Source organism: Gopherus flavomarginatus, chromosome 4 (assembly GCF_025201925.1).
Source record: "Gopherus flavomarginatus isolate rGopFla2 chromosome 4, rGopFla2.mat.asm, whole genome shotgun sequence".
NCBI lineage: Eukaryota > Metazoa > Chordata > Testudines > Testudinidae > Gopherus > Gopherus flavomarginatus.
This window is the reverse complement of record NC_066620.1, coordinates 211010994-211024942: the sequence shown is the minus strand read 5'-3', so window position 1 is coordinate 211024942 and position 13949 is coordinate 211010994. Positions and strand designations below refer to the sequence as shown.

The window sequence follows — 13949 nt, the reverse complement described above, 5'->3', positions numbered from 1 at the left end:
CCAGAGCTGCCCTCCTGATGCATTCACCAGGTGGGTCCGACCATGGAAGCTGTTCTGCATAGATCAGACAGAGGCCGAGAGGAAGGTGTCTGGGGGAGGGTCCCCTTTCAGGAAGGGCCCATGCGATTGCCCCTCCCCAACCCTCGCAGCCATCAACCCTCTTCTGTGCAACTTGTCCTCTGCCCACTCACCCACCCCGCATCTCCACCAGGAGTCGCGTTCCCCTCACTTTTTAGCGCTGCTTCCCACAATGCACCATGGCCCTGGTGGCTGCTGCTCACTCCGGCTCTGCACCCGGGGATCCTTTCACAATGCTGCTGCTGCAAGGCAGCTGAGAGCCGGGGCGGGGGAACGCGGCGCGAGCCTCCCCCGCGCGTGCAACTCCCTGCAAACTTCGCCCCCGGGCCCCTGGCCCCCGCGGCCGGCAGGTAAGGGCTGGAAGCGGGCTAGTCTGTAGTACTTTTGAGGCTGGGATTGTCCAGACATGGCTCCTTCCCCTCTCTCCCAGCAGCTCCCGGAGGGTGGGAGAGGAGGAATTGGGCGCGGGTTGGTTGGTTTGGCAGGCTGAGCTGCGATCGGGTTTATCCTCCCGTCAGAGGATTGCGGGGGGATCCCTGGCTGCTTTGCACGGAGCAGGAGCTGTTGTCAGAGGCTGATGGGGGTGGGCATAGCTGGGCATAGGGCTCGCTTGCAAAGCACCCCCCCCCCGCCGCAGGAACAGGGCAGACGCGGGAGGCTGGCTCGTGTGTGTCTGCGGGGGCCGGAGCGCGGGGGTAAAGAACTCGGGCTTGTTGCACGCTCGTGTGTGTCCGTGTCAGGGCGCACGCCCAGGCGGGTGTCCCGGTCCCCTGCGGGAGCCTGCGCGCTGGTCACGGGCTGGATGGGCAGCGAGCCCCAGGCGTGTGCGGGAGTTAGGCTGGCAGCTGCGGGTCTTCCCGGGGAAGGGGACGCGGCGGGGGGGGTCGTGTTTTGTCGTGTAACTCCAAGCCACGCACGAGCCCCAAAGGCAGGGAAACGTCCCACGCGAAATCCGCGCTGCCCCGGTCTCCCTTTCGCCCCGATCCGCGCTGCGAGCTCGCGTGTTTCTTTGTGCTGGCGGCTGTCAGCCGGCCCGGGGAAGCGAAGCACGCGGAGACACCGCAGCCGCGGGCCTGAAATCTCACTCCGGGCTGCGCCACCCACAGCTGCACCGCGTGAAACCCGCGGGAGCGGTGCGTGCGCTGCCTCTCTGCAAACCCGCTTCCTTATTCCTGCCCGGCCCCAGCGGGCTGCTCTGAGCAGAACCCCACTCCTATTTCCCTTATTCCCTTCCCAACACTCCCTTTTCTGTTCGTGTAGCTATCACAGGGGGCCTGTGCACAACTTTGTGTGTGTGTGTGTGTGTGTAATGGGAAAAGCCAAACACTGATAGGAGCTAGTTCCCCACATATACAATATATCAACAGTGCATGGCGCTCTGGGAGTGAGACTGGTACCCCCATAGCTATGAGGGAAAGCCCAGAGTTTGCTGCCCTACTCTCATATCGTTATGTATTTTAAAGAAAGATCAAGCAGCAACATCCTTTTCAGATCGGAGATCGTTGATATTTTCTTACATGGCAGCCTAAGGCTCCTGTCTGCCCCTTCCCCCCACAATTGTGAATCCTGGAGCAGTTTGGAATTTGTTTCTGGTTTTAAAAAACCACCACCACCCATCACCAAATGCTGGGTCAAATTAAGCTTGGGTCAAAGTGAATACCTGGAGTTTGGGGAACTTCAGAATTGCAACCCCATTGCCAAGCCCTGGTTTTGGTCCAGTGGGTTTAGCCGATTGCCATATTTGGGGTCGGGAAGGAATTTTCCTCCAGGGCAGATTGACAGAGGCCCTGGAGGTTTTTCGCCTTCCTCTGCAGCGTGGGGCATGGGTCACTTGCTGGAGGATTTTCTGCAGCTTGAGGTCTTCAAACCACAAGTTGAGGACTTCAATAACTCAGACATAGGTTAGGGGTTTGTTACAGGAGTGAGTAGGTGAGATTCTGTGGCCTGCGTTGTGCAGGAGGTCAGACTAGATGATCATAATGTCCCTTCTGACCTTAAAGTCTGTGAGTATATTGATGGTATCGCACAGCACTTCAATGCAAAGGAATGGCAGCAGTGAGTCACGTTGCAGTCAAACCCAGGTGAACCCTTCCCCGGGTAAATCTTACTTTTAAAAGAATCTTGCCATTTGGTGCAATCTGGGCTATTTGACAGGCAAGGAAAATTTGATCTTTGCAATCATTTTTGAGGTGTAGAGAAGCCCTTCCTGGCAGGGATGGTTTCGCAATGTCCAGAGAGGAGAGGATGGAGAAATTATTCCAAATTTCCTTTAGCTTGAATCCGGGTGTTTCAGGATCTCCCTCCTCCTGCACATCACTTTTTATTGAGTATCAGAGGGTAGCCGTGTTAGTCTGGATCTGTAAAAGCAGCAAAGAATCCTGTGGCACCTTATAGACTAACAGACGTTTTGGAGCATGAGCTTTCGTGGGTGAATACCCACTTCCTCAGATGCATGTAATGTAATGTAATGCTAGCACACATATATATACCTGCCCCTGGATATTTCCATTACATGCATCTGAGGAAGTGGGTATTCACCCACGAAAGCTCATGCTCCAAAACGTCTGTTAGTCTATAAGGTGCCACAGGATTCTTTGCCACTTTTTATTGGTATCTCTATCTCCTTGTCATGTGAATTCCTCATGCTGGAACGCGGATTATTAGGGCAATTGCAATTTGTTTTCAGTGAAGATAATACTGCTTCTAAAATCATAACTCCGACTCTTGCACTGTCAGTGCAGTCTTCTGCCTTTTCCCCTCATCCCCCATGCTGGCGCAGTACTCTCTGCACATTATGCTTCCAGCGTAGGCCTGTAACTCCAGATCTGGAGGTGATAGATTTGGAAGAAGCCTCATGCCTTATTAACAAGACATTACCTGAGGATTATTTTTTTTTTCAGTTGTAGAGCTGTGAGAAAGCACCGAGAAAGAGCAGCATTTAAAAAAAAAAAGAGAAAAGGGGACTTTGTCGAGAACAGAAATAGGACAGACGCTTACATCATGAAACACATGGTTGATTGTTTATCTTTCCCACCACATCAGGCAGCGGGGGCTCACTGCAAGGGCAAATGCTCCAACCTAGTATCTTCCTTTAAACTTGTTTCCGGTCTCTTATTGTCTTAAACAAAATCAGCTGAACAGGCTTCTTCCCTGTCCCCTGAGGAAGCCGCGTTCTGTCTTAGAGAGGCTCTTCCTTCACTCTTCCTCCCCCTGCCTCACTTTTTAAAACCAACTTCCTGACCTCCTGCTGGCTGCAGGATCCTGATACAACACAGCCTCTACAGGGGTGTCCGTCAGGCAATTAGACCCTGAGCTGAAAGGGGCCGTGTAAGCGCCAAGTGTGATTACTGGTGATAGCTGTTATGTTCCATTCAGGGCTGGGTGTGCTGGCGAGGGTTTGGTGCAGTGGATGCTATAAAGCAAAGAAGCTGGCACCTTTCTCTGGCAAGATTTAAAGACGTTCCTGTGCCAGGCCCACCACTGCAGGACCTGGCCAGGTCCGGAAGCTGGAGTCTGCACAAGCTTTGAACTCCCGCAGAGCACTGGAATATGCCTCCCCCACTCGAGCAGGGCTGCCAGCACAGGAGCCAGCAGAAGGGGAAGCCAGAGTGAGGACGCTCTGCTTCCGGGCTGGAAACCTTTCTAGAAATCATTTACATGGCACCCTCAAGGTGCACGGTGCTGGTCCTGCAAGACAGAGTCCGAGACATCTCCTATCCACAAGAGCCTGTGCAATGTAGGAGATGCAGGTTATCTATTTGTATGGCACTGTTGATGCTCGGACACAGAAAAAGGCATGGTCCCTTCCAGTCCAGGTAGATGATGTGAAGGAGGCAGCAAAAAGCAACTGTTTTGTTTCAAGCTAGGGGATGTCAGCCACCTGCTGAGGGGAGGGTTGGGGTGGGCCAGCTTGCTGGAAGAAGTATGTTTGAAATAGAGACTCGGAGGAGGAAAGGGCCCAGGCGAGGGCGGGGCTGGACAGGGAGGTTGCTCGTGCAAAGGACGTTGCATAGAAGAAGGCAGAGAGGCAGGAGTGAAAAAAGGACATCGAGCCCTTATGCTTCAGGGCAGAAGCCAAACTCTAACTGTGAAGGTCAGGAAGGAGCTTTCCCGGTAGGCTGATTATTCCCTAGCTGGCTGCTTCAGGGTTTCTTGCACTGTCCTTGGAAGCAGCTGGTTCTTGCCACTGTCAGAACAGGCTATTGACGTAGATCAGAGCAGAGGGCTATCTATAGGGCATTTCCTCTGCTCCTATGACTGGGGTGCTGCGTCAGATGGCCTGGCTGGAGTGAAGTGGGTGAAGAGGGTATGGTGAGCTCATCAGAGAGGAGAATAAGGAAGGAATGGCTCCTGGAAAAGTGCATTTTAAGTGGGGATTTGGTGCGAGTACTGGGCCAAGGGGGGGAGACTCCTCCAGGTGCATCTCAAATCTCCTTCCAAAGGTGGGTGATGAATTGGCCTGGGGGAGGCCGCTCTGCACAGAGGAGCAGGCAAGTGACCTGTGCATGTAGCATAGAGTCCTGGCCTGTGGCTCAGCAAGGTCCTGGCTCTGCACTCTTAGCCCAGCTACTCCGTTCTAACACTGTAGTTATTAATGCATAGGGCTCACCTGGTGCCTTGGAGCTGCCATCTAGACCACATCCATGCATTGCCTGAATAGTTCGGTCTTGCCAACCAAGTGCCTGAGGTGGAGGGGAGGGAGTTGCATCAAGTCATCTGCAGTGGCATTGAGTGAGTTGACGTTTATCTTCACTCAGCAGGTCCAACTAGGAGACACAACTGGGTCTGGATGCCAACAGGGTGCAGCTTTGTTCTTGCAAGTGCTGCAGAGAGAGGTGGTGCATGTGGGGACCACTCTATGCTTACCCTAGTCTGTGCCAGCTCTGAGTTTGGCCCAGTAACCAGAAAATGTGTCCCTTGTGCTGAATGTAATTGACGTCAATGGAATTACGCTAATGCTGAATTTGTCCCATTCAAGCCTAAACTTAGTAACACTCAGTCCTAGTAGGCTGTGGACCAGTCTCCCAAAGGAAGTGGTAGAAGCGCCATTGCTTGGATTGTTTAAGACTAGACTGGACAAAACATTGAGTAATCTGTTGCTGGAAGCAATCCTATGCTGGCTATGGAGACTCAAGAGGCAGTGTCTCTTCCAGCTCTTTTTATGAATGCACAGACTCCCAGATATCCGTGTGCAGGGTGTGAGCCCTGGAAAGGTTCACATTGAAATCGGTTAATTTTTTCATTCCGACAAACGTGCATTTGCTAGTCTAACACCCTGTCGAGAGGTGTGGGTGGAGCACAGGATTGGGAGCCAAGAACTCTTGAGCTCTCAGTTTGATTCTCACACTGACTTGCTATGAGACCTTGGGGCATGTCAGTTTCCCTCTGTGCCTTAGTTCCCATTACTAAATGGGAAATACTACTACTTGGGAGTTGCGGCCATTAATTTTAGCGCTTTGAAGTTGTGACATGCTATATGAGTGCTGAGCATTGCAATGAATTGGTCACTGTGTGTGTACTACTATCCTCCACTGGATGGAATTGGAACTGTTCCACACTGCCATAGACTCTGTACTGCTAACTGTTAATGGAGATTCTCTCTTAAATAACAATACTTTAATTTTAAAACATCAAATAAAATCTTGAAACTAACATAGTCATTGAATTCAAGGCCCGAAGGGACCTCCAGATCATCTAGTCCAGGGGTCGGCAACCTATGGCACACGTGCCAAAGACGGCACGTGAGCCGATTTTTAATGGCACGCTGCTGCCTGCCGGAGTCCCTCTCTTCTCCGCCCCTCGCCCCCCTCCGCGGGGGCAGAGGGCAGAAGGCAGAAGCTTGGTCCTGCCGGCTCCCCTGCCTCTTCCCTTAGTGTGCTGGGTTCCTGCCCCTCCTCTGCCTCTCTGTCCCTCCCTCCCTGTGGGCTGATTAGCTGATGGCCCTTGCGATGGAGGAGGTCAGGAAGGAGCACAGTCAGCGTGCTCACTGCTTGCTCCCTGCGGAGGCAGAGAAGAAGCGGGGGCAGGGCCTTGGGGGAGGGGGGGGTGGAATAGGGGCATATTGCCTCCAGCCCTCTGCCTTGACCCCCACACACACACCCAGTCCTCTGCCCTGAGCCCTGTACCCCCCTCATACACATCCAGCCCTCTGCTTGACTCCTTCACCCCCTGCCCTGACACCTGCACCCCCCACATACCCAGCCCCCCGACGCCCCATGCACCCCTCACATCCTGACTCTTACACCCCCAACCCTGAGCACCAAACAGAAGCACCTGCACACCCCTGCCCACATTCCCACCTGCACCCCTCACACCAAATGGGAGCTGCCCAGGTAAGCGCTCCACACCCAAACTTCCTGCCCCAACCCTGAGCCCCGCCCTCATTCTGCCTCCTGGCCAGACCCTACACCCCCAGCCCTGTGCTCAGTGCACTCCCACCTTCAGCTGAGTGCAGAGAGAGGAAGAGAATGGGCCAGAACCAGGGAGAAGGTAGGTACCCACTGTATGTGGGCAGGGCCGGGACCCCAGACTGGCAGTGGGCTAAGCAGATCCGGCATCTGGGATCCCGGCTGGCAGGAGCCGGCGGATGGAACCCCTGAGCGGCAGTGGGCTGAGCCGCTCAGCCCACTGCTGGTCTGGGGTCCAGGCTGCTGGCCCCGCACAGCCTGCTGCCAGTCTGGGGTTCTGACTGCCAGACCCTTCCCAGCTGAGGTCCCGGCCGCAGGCCCCACTCAGCCCACTGCCGGCCTAGGTGAACAGTATCCCAGACCAGCAGCGGGCTGAGCAGGCTGGCGGCGTAAGATCAACATTTTAATTTAATTTTAAATAAAGCTTAAACATTTTGAAAACCTTGTTTATTTTACATTACAACAATAGTTTAGTTATATATATAGACTTATAGAGAGAGACCTTCTAAAAAACTTTAAAATATATTACCGGCACGTGAAACCTTAAATTAGAGTGAATAAATGAAGACTCGGCACAGCACTTCTGAAAGGTTGCTGACCCCTGATCTAGTCTGATCTGTATGTCACAGGCCACTGACAACCCCAACCATCCACACACTAACCCAACAACCAGAATTAGGTCTGGTCTATGCTACAAACTTAGATCAACGTAAGTCTGCTGCTATTGACTGAGATATGCCATTGTCTACACTCAAATTTGTCTCGCGCCAATCTAACCATACTGTTACAGCGGCACAATAATAGTAGCTCCGCATGTGATGTAGAGACTTAGGTCGACGCAGTGCGAGTGTAGACGCTGGGTGAGTGATGTATGCTTAACTTCGCTGGTCAATCACAGCACTCTTTGTTATGTCCCACCCCACTTCCTTTGACTGTATGTTGTCTGTTCAGATTGTGGGTTCTCTGGCAGGACTGTAGCAAAACATGCACCAAGCTCTACTAACGCTGTATTCATATGGTAACAAATTTCCTTTTAGCTCTTGTTTCTCACACTGCCTTCACTCATGTGCTTTGGGAACACAAAGATCTGAGTCCTGTCCTTCTTGTCACCATTAAGTTCTCGGTGCCGAGTGCGGTGGCGCTCATGAAATTCCAGCGTGGCCAAGGATTTGTTACAGCATTACTGACGCTGACAGCAACGCAGAAAATGTGTGGGAAGGGTCAATACATTTGTTTTTAAAAATTATGCCACCAATCCTGTAATCAGATCCACTTGGGCAGATCCCCAGTAATGGGGGTTTGCTGTCTTTTGTCTGATTTCAGGATGGGGGCAAAGCTGTAACTTCCATCGTTAAAGATATTTGCTGTTATTGTCCTGGGATTGTAGGATTTTTTTAAATATTTCTTTTTAAAAAAATCTTTCCAGTTCATCTTTCTTTCTAGTTTCACTTTCTGCTGGGAGCAGAGAATGAAAAAGGAGAGCAATGTTTTTAATAATTGATCAAAAAATTAGTTGAAGCAGTATGTTTAAAAAACTGAACCCAACCCACAAAAGCAACAGAAAAAATTACAAGTCAAGATGTGAAGGTTGGAATGAAAACAGTAAAGATCAAACCCAGTTTTAAATATAGATGAGATGTTTATGTTTTATTTAATACCTAGTGCACTGCCATCCTTTTAAAATCCTCCCTCCCTAGTTTTTTAGAAGATGGTTTAAAAAACAACAGAATTGTCTCAGAAGTCAGAGAAATTCAATAACCAGCAAGTTCTGAAAGGGAACATAACGAGCGCCATTAACAAACTTTGGCAGAAAACTGTTCCACTCATATAAGGACCTGATACTATCTGGTGCTGAGTGTTCTTGGTGACTTCAAGTCCCCTCAGTAAATGGAAGTTGCTCTGTCTCTCTCAGGATGCACTAAGCACCTCGCAGATCAGACTGTCATAGCCTAAGGCAATGGTTTGCAACCTGTGGTCGGCAGACCCTGAGGGGTCCACGAAAAGTTGTCATCATTATCATAGAACAGTGGTTTGTGGTCTATGGCCCCCTGGGGTTTGCAGACTATGTCTAAGATTTCCAAAGGGGCCTGCAGTGGCATTTGAAATCTTTTAAAGGTCTGTGAATGGAAAAAGGTTGAAAACCACTGGTGTAAGGGCTCGTCTACACTTAAAATGCTGCAGTGGCATAGCTGCACCAGTATAGCACTTCAGTGTAGACATTATCTATGCCAATGCGGGGTTCTCCTGTCAGCATAGGTAATCCGCCTCCCTGACAGGTGGTAGCTAGGTCGAGGGAAGAACTTGTTTTTGGAAGAATTAAGTTTTTCATTTTGGCTTCACAAGAAAGATTTTGACATTCTTAAGCCAGACTCTGAGTGGCTAATCCTCAGTAAGATAATGCCCTCTCCCATCTTTTTCAGGGTGTGGAGGGGGAATGGAGTGAAGATGGTAATTTGTTTTAATATGCTGAGTAAATAAGCTTGGTTTTTAAAAAAGTCACTTCAACAAGTTTCTGAGGAGAAAAGCAGTTTGCTACACAACTTTGAATGTTTCTGACCCTGCCTCTGCCACACACACAAGGTCCAGACTGAGGTCCAAGATATACTATGGAGTCAGAAATAAATATGTGATAGGGGCAGCTGCACCCAAACTTGCTAGCAATGCAATTGTGTCAGAGTGAACCAAACATTACCCTGGCTGCTGTGTTCAAGTGTAACCTGGTGTTTCCACTGCTCACAATTTTATTGTGAGTCTTGTGATTGTTTTCCCTTTTTCTTTAAAGTCCCAGCTCCTGGAGTCTTGTGACTATGCAAAACTTTCAGCTTCTATTTTTAGCCCTCATGATTGCGAAGGAAAGCTAAAAAAAGTGCATGGTTGCAGAGGAAAGCTACAAAAGTGACCTCCCTCCCCAAGGCTCAATCCAGAAGGCAAATAAAATGAGTCCCACTTTTTTTTTTTTTTAAATAATTTCATTGTATTTTGATCCTAACTTGTCTTTTGAACACTTGATGTTGGCAGCACTGGTAACTCCCGCTGAAGCATTAAGAATCGTATGCAACTGACAGTTATAATCGGGCCCAAGCAGACTCCAATGGTTGTAATAATGTAACATGTATCGAGTGCAAATCCTTGAAGAGAAAAATCTGTTGTTGAAAATCATTTCAAGCCAAATCTTAGAAGCCAAAACCACTCTCAGTTCTGCAAAATCAGCTCAAGTTCCTGTCTTGAAATGTTTCCCTTAGGTTTTTAAAAAAAAAACAAACAAAAAACTATACGCTCTCTCTTCAAACTGCCCCTGCACATGCTCAGATGAACCCTTCTGTTTCCAAATCCCTTCATCCCTAAAAGTTCCCTCTCCTCTTTTCCAGGACCGTTCCCCCAAGCTTTCTGCTTAGCAGTGGCTGCATTTGTGCCTGTTTCTCCACAGGCGACTATCTCTGCCTAGCTCACTCCTCTTCAGCTGAGTGTGGCCTGTTTTAATATCAGCTGCCTTCTCTCTTCTTTCCTCATGGGCCGTCTGGCTCATGCTCTGTTGAACCACTACTTCTGGATTCAGTGGGACCCAGGCACCTGGTGGGGGGGAGGGGCTGTGGTGGTAGGATTTAAACCCCTGAATGCAAGATTAAAACCTAGATAGATCTTTGCAAGGTTTCAGTTGCATTGTCCCCTGTGCCACTATGGAGTTACTTAAAAGACAGTTACGCCACTGTATATTGTCTCAGCTAAGGGAAAAGACTGAGGACAATCCGTTATAAATCCTTCTTTTGAGAGGCTTGTAAGTTTCTTAGAGTTTTCTTTTGGAGTGAATTATATCTACATAAGTGAAAGAAATTTAATTCTGTAGCTCTCGCTGCATAAACTCAAGGGGAAACGTGTACAAATCCACTACATTAAACTGGATCATAATTCCCATTGAAAACACATGAAAATATATTGTAGCGATTAGGAACTTGCACAATGAAGTATGGAAATACTTCAGAGGTGACACGCATTGTCTTTTAAATCCAGCTGACACCACAGAAATCAGAGGTGTGTGGGAACACTCAGTTCAACTGAGACTGTTTGCTCCTAGGTGACCTGGCTTTTTAAGGAGTACAGAAAGAATAAATATTTTGCCCCGCAAAGAGGCAGTATGTTCTCTAATGGTTTGAACAGGTACATGCAACCTATTCTCAGCTGTGCCACCAAGTTGCTGTGTTGTAAAAAACAAAAAGAACTAAAAACTTTTAACTAGTTAAAAATCCTCTCCGTCACCGACACATTCAGATAAGAATTGACATGGCTGATGCAGAGTTCTCAAACTTTTAAAAACAAAAAGAAATTAGTTTCTGAACTGAGAATAAGCAGGAGACGTTTCAACCTCAAAAAGTGTGGAGTGGTTTTTTGTTTGTTTGTTTTTTCCCCTCCTCACCCCTAGGTTATTCTAAGCCCTGGAAATAGGAGTATAAATTGGACAGGTCATGTCACAGCTGTAACTAAATGGCTGCTAGTGCACAGGTACAATAAAACAATGAGGATATGTTTTCGTCATAGATATTTTCCTATAATGGAGCCGACCTCTTGCTGGGATTTTGTGGTTCCCAATGAGTCAGATGCTGGGCAGAATCAAGGGACTTGGATGCGATGCGATTCAGTTCGATGCGATTCGATTCAATTCAATTCAATTCAATTCAACAAGGCTTTATTCAGTGTGCACAAAGGTAGAGCCCCTTCTACAAAAATCAGGCAGAGTCCCTCCAGCAGGGACCTCCTCCCATTGCTATTTTATAGCAGGTAGCACTTACATAACACAAACCTCTATCCAATCATATTTAACCTTTCCATATATGGATTTGCTCAGCACGTGCCCATAGTTCTCCACTCCACATGTTGACCTCGCCCCCTTCCCCTGGCCTTCTCTAGGATGTTCCCAGGATGGTGAGCCACAGCATGCTTCCCTAGGCATAAGCACCCTGCAAACCACATTTTATCCAAAATGAACACAAGCATACCCTTCACTCATCGCAGTTGTTGGGTGAATATCCTCATTTCTTCTTCTGATCTGGTAATACAACCCTCTAGCAGACCGGTTTGTCTTCTGCATAATTTTACCCACTGGGGAAGCGCTGACTTTGGATGTATGCAATTAAATAATGTAGATATTAAGGGTGAAAACAGCTGAGCTCATCAATTACAAGAGATTATATTGCTGCCTGGTCTCAAACCTATCACTGAAATGGGGAGACTGGGGTAGAATAGTCTTCATTCATCAACATATGACATCACAGGGAGTGTAATTCATCATTACCCTAGATCTCTAAGGGTCTGAGGGAGGCAGATCTTAATACTTCTGCATATTGTAATAGATCTGCATCCACCTAAGCACTTCCCGTTTGTCGCTCTACTGTAGTCTGTGGTCACTAGGAACTTCACTTCAGCAGAAGACAGGACTGAGGTTTCCTGCTCAAAGAGGCCCTTGTCTTTTGTGCTAAAGGAAAATCTCCATTATGTGTTTAGCAGTATAGGGCTTGTGACATACATCTGAGCAGTTCTGATTTTAGCATGGCGGTGTGGACCCCTTTGGTAATCTTAGACATAGTAAGAACAGCCATACTGGGTCAGGCCAAAGTTCCATTCAGCCCAGTATCCCGTCTGCCGACAGTGGCCAATGCCAGGTCCCCCAGAGGGAGTGAACCTAACAGGTAGTGATCTCTCTCCTGCCATCCATCTCCACCCTCTGACAAACAGGGGCTAGGGACACCATTCCTTACCCATCCTGGCTAATAGCCATTAATGGACTTAACCTCCATGAATTTATCTAGTTCTTTTTAAAACCCTTTTATAGTCTGTGGACTGCTAGGAGTCTGTGGACCACAGGTTGAAAACCACTGCTGTAGGGCATCAAACAATGTGATTAACAGCTGTCACGTGTTTTCCAGCAGGTAGGGGGCAGTAAGACATATATACACTAGCCTGCTCATTACGTTATCTAGACTCTTTGTGGCAGCTTGGCACAAGCTTAGAGTATAAATGTTCTGTCCTTATCAATCCTATGACTACTCTCAAAACTGTAAAGGGATCATGTAACTTAAGGCAGCCTGCTTATTGATCAGGAACACAAGGCGAACTCTGAATTGGGCTTTTTTCACTTCTCTAAGGTTAAAAGAGGAAAAAATAGGGACAAGGGTGTTATTAACGTAGGGAGAAAATAATTCTCAGTGGGTTGAAGCAGTTTTCTAAAGAGAGGAACTAACTTGATGGCTGAGGCCAGTGGCAGTGAGACCTCTCTAGGTTGCTGGTTTGAGTCAAGCTGAGGTCAGTAGTGATCCGTGTATGTTACCACCTGATGGTAAGTCGTCTGTGCATAATAAGTTGGAAGGTCACCATCCAGCACACACTGGACAAGTGTCTACACCAACTCCCTCTCTTACCGCTAGACGTGGTTCTTTCCCGTCAGAGCTGACCTGCTTAGAGGCAGTGTGGGGGAAGTTCTCACTACTGCTGCTTGTGCTGTGGATAAAGATAAGTTTGCAGTTTCTGGGGCTGTTGATCTGGCACTCTTGTGACCTCTTCAGTGGCCACCTGGCACTGGCCAAGATGGCCATCCATCAGAACAGGGGGAGGATGCTGGGCAGGAGGGTTCACCCTGAATGTTGGGGTCCTTTAACGGTCCTTTGGCTGTGGATGCTTCCAGATAGAATTCCTCTGGGTAGCATTTGCTGAGTCCCTGGGCTCCTTCACGGAGCAGCAGGCTTTGTCTAGTTTCCTTTGCTTGGTGTCCCCCGATGGATCCCTTGTTTTGATCCTGTACCCGCATCCCCGTCCACTTTTTTCCCCACTTCTTTTTATTATTTGTATTACCGCAGCACATTGGAGCCTGGGGTTGCCAACTGTCTAATGGCACAAACCCAAACACCCTTGCCTCGCCCCTTCCCCAAGGCCCTGCCGCCACTCACTGCAGCCCCTCTCCCTCCATCGCTTGCTCTCCCCCACCCTCACTCACTTTCACTGGGGTGGGGCAGGTGGTTGAGGTCTGGGAGGGAGTGCAGGCTCTGATAGGGAGTTTGGGTGTGGGAGGGGGCTCCAGGCTGAGCCTGAGGCAGGGGGTTGTGGTGCAAGAGGGGGTGTGGGCTCTGGGAGGGAGTTTGGGTGTGGGCTGGAGCAGGGGTTTGGGGTGCGGGAGAGGGTGAGGGGGACAGTGCTTACCTCGGTCAGTTCCTGAAAGCGACTGCCAAATCCCTCTGGCAGCGGCTCATAGTTGGGTGGGGCGGGGGGGAGGGAGCTCTGCTCGCTGCCCCTGCCCGCAGGCACTGTCCCACAGCTCTCATTGGCCGCAGTTCCCAGCCAATGAGAGCTGTGGAGTCAGTGCTCAACGCGAGGGGCAGTGCGCAGAGATCCTGTCATAACTTTCCTACTCAGATCTGAACCTTAGAGTTCAGAACATGAGAAGCTAGCATGAAACCTCCAAACTTAATTACCAGCTTG

The 13949-nt window shown here is 49.2% G+C and overlaps 1 protein-coding gene across 5 annotated transcripts in view; it reads left to right on the top strand.

The window, feature by feature from the left end:
- Window positions 1-284: 284 nt before the first annotated feature.
- Window positions 285-13949, top strand: part of EXTL3 (exostosin like glycosyltransferase 3) — a 196404-nt gene continuing 182739 nt past the window's right edge. For 4 of the 5 annotated variants that reach the window (XM_050948792.1, XM_050948779.1, XM_050948790.1 and 1 more), the window contains exon 1: window positions 285-428. The gene's annotated coding sequence lies outside the window, so the exon portion shown is untranslated. Of the gene's footprint in view, window positions 429-756; window positions 774-13949 lie in introns of those variants that run through there. The other variant, XM_050948789.1, reaches the window with a different exon arrangement.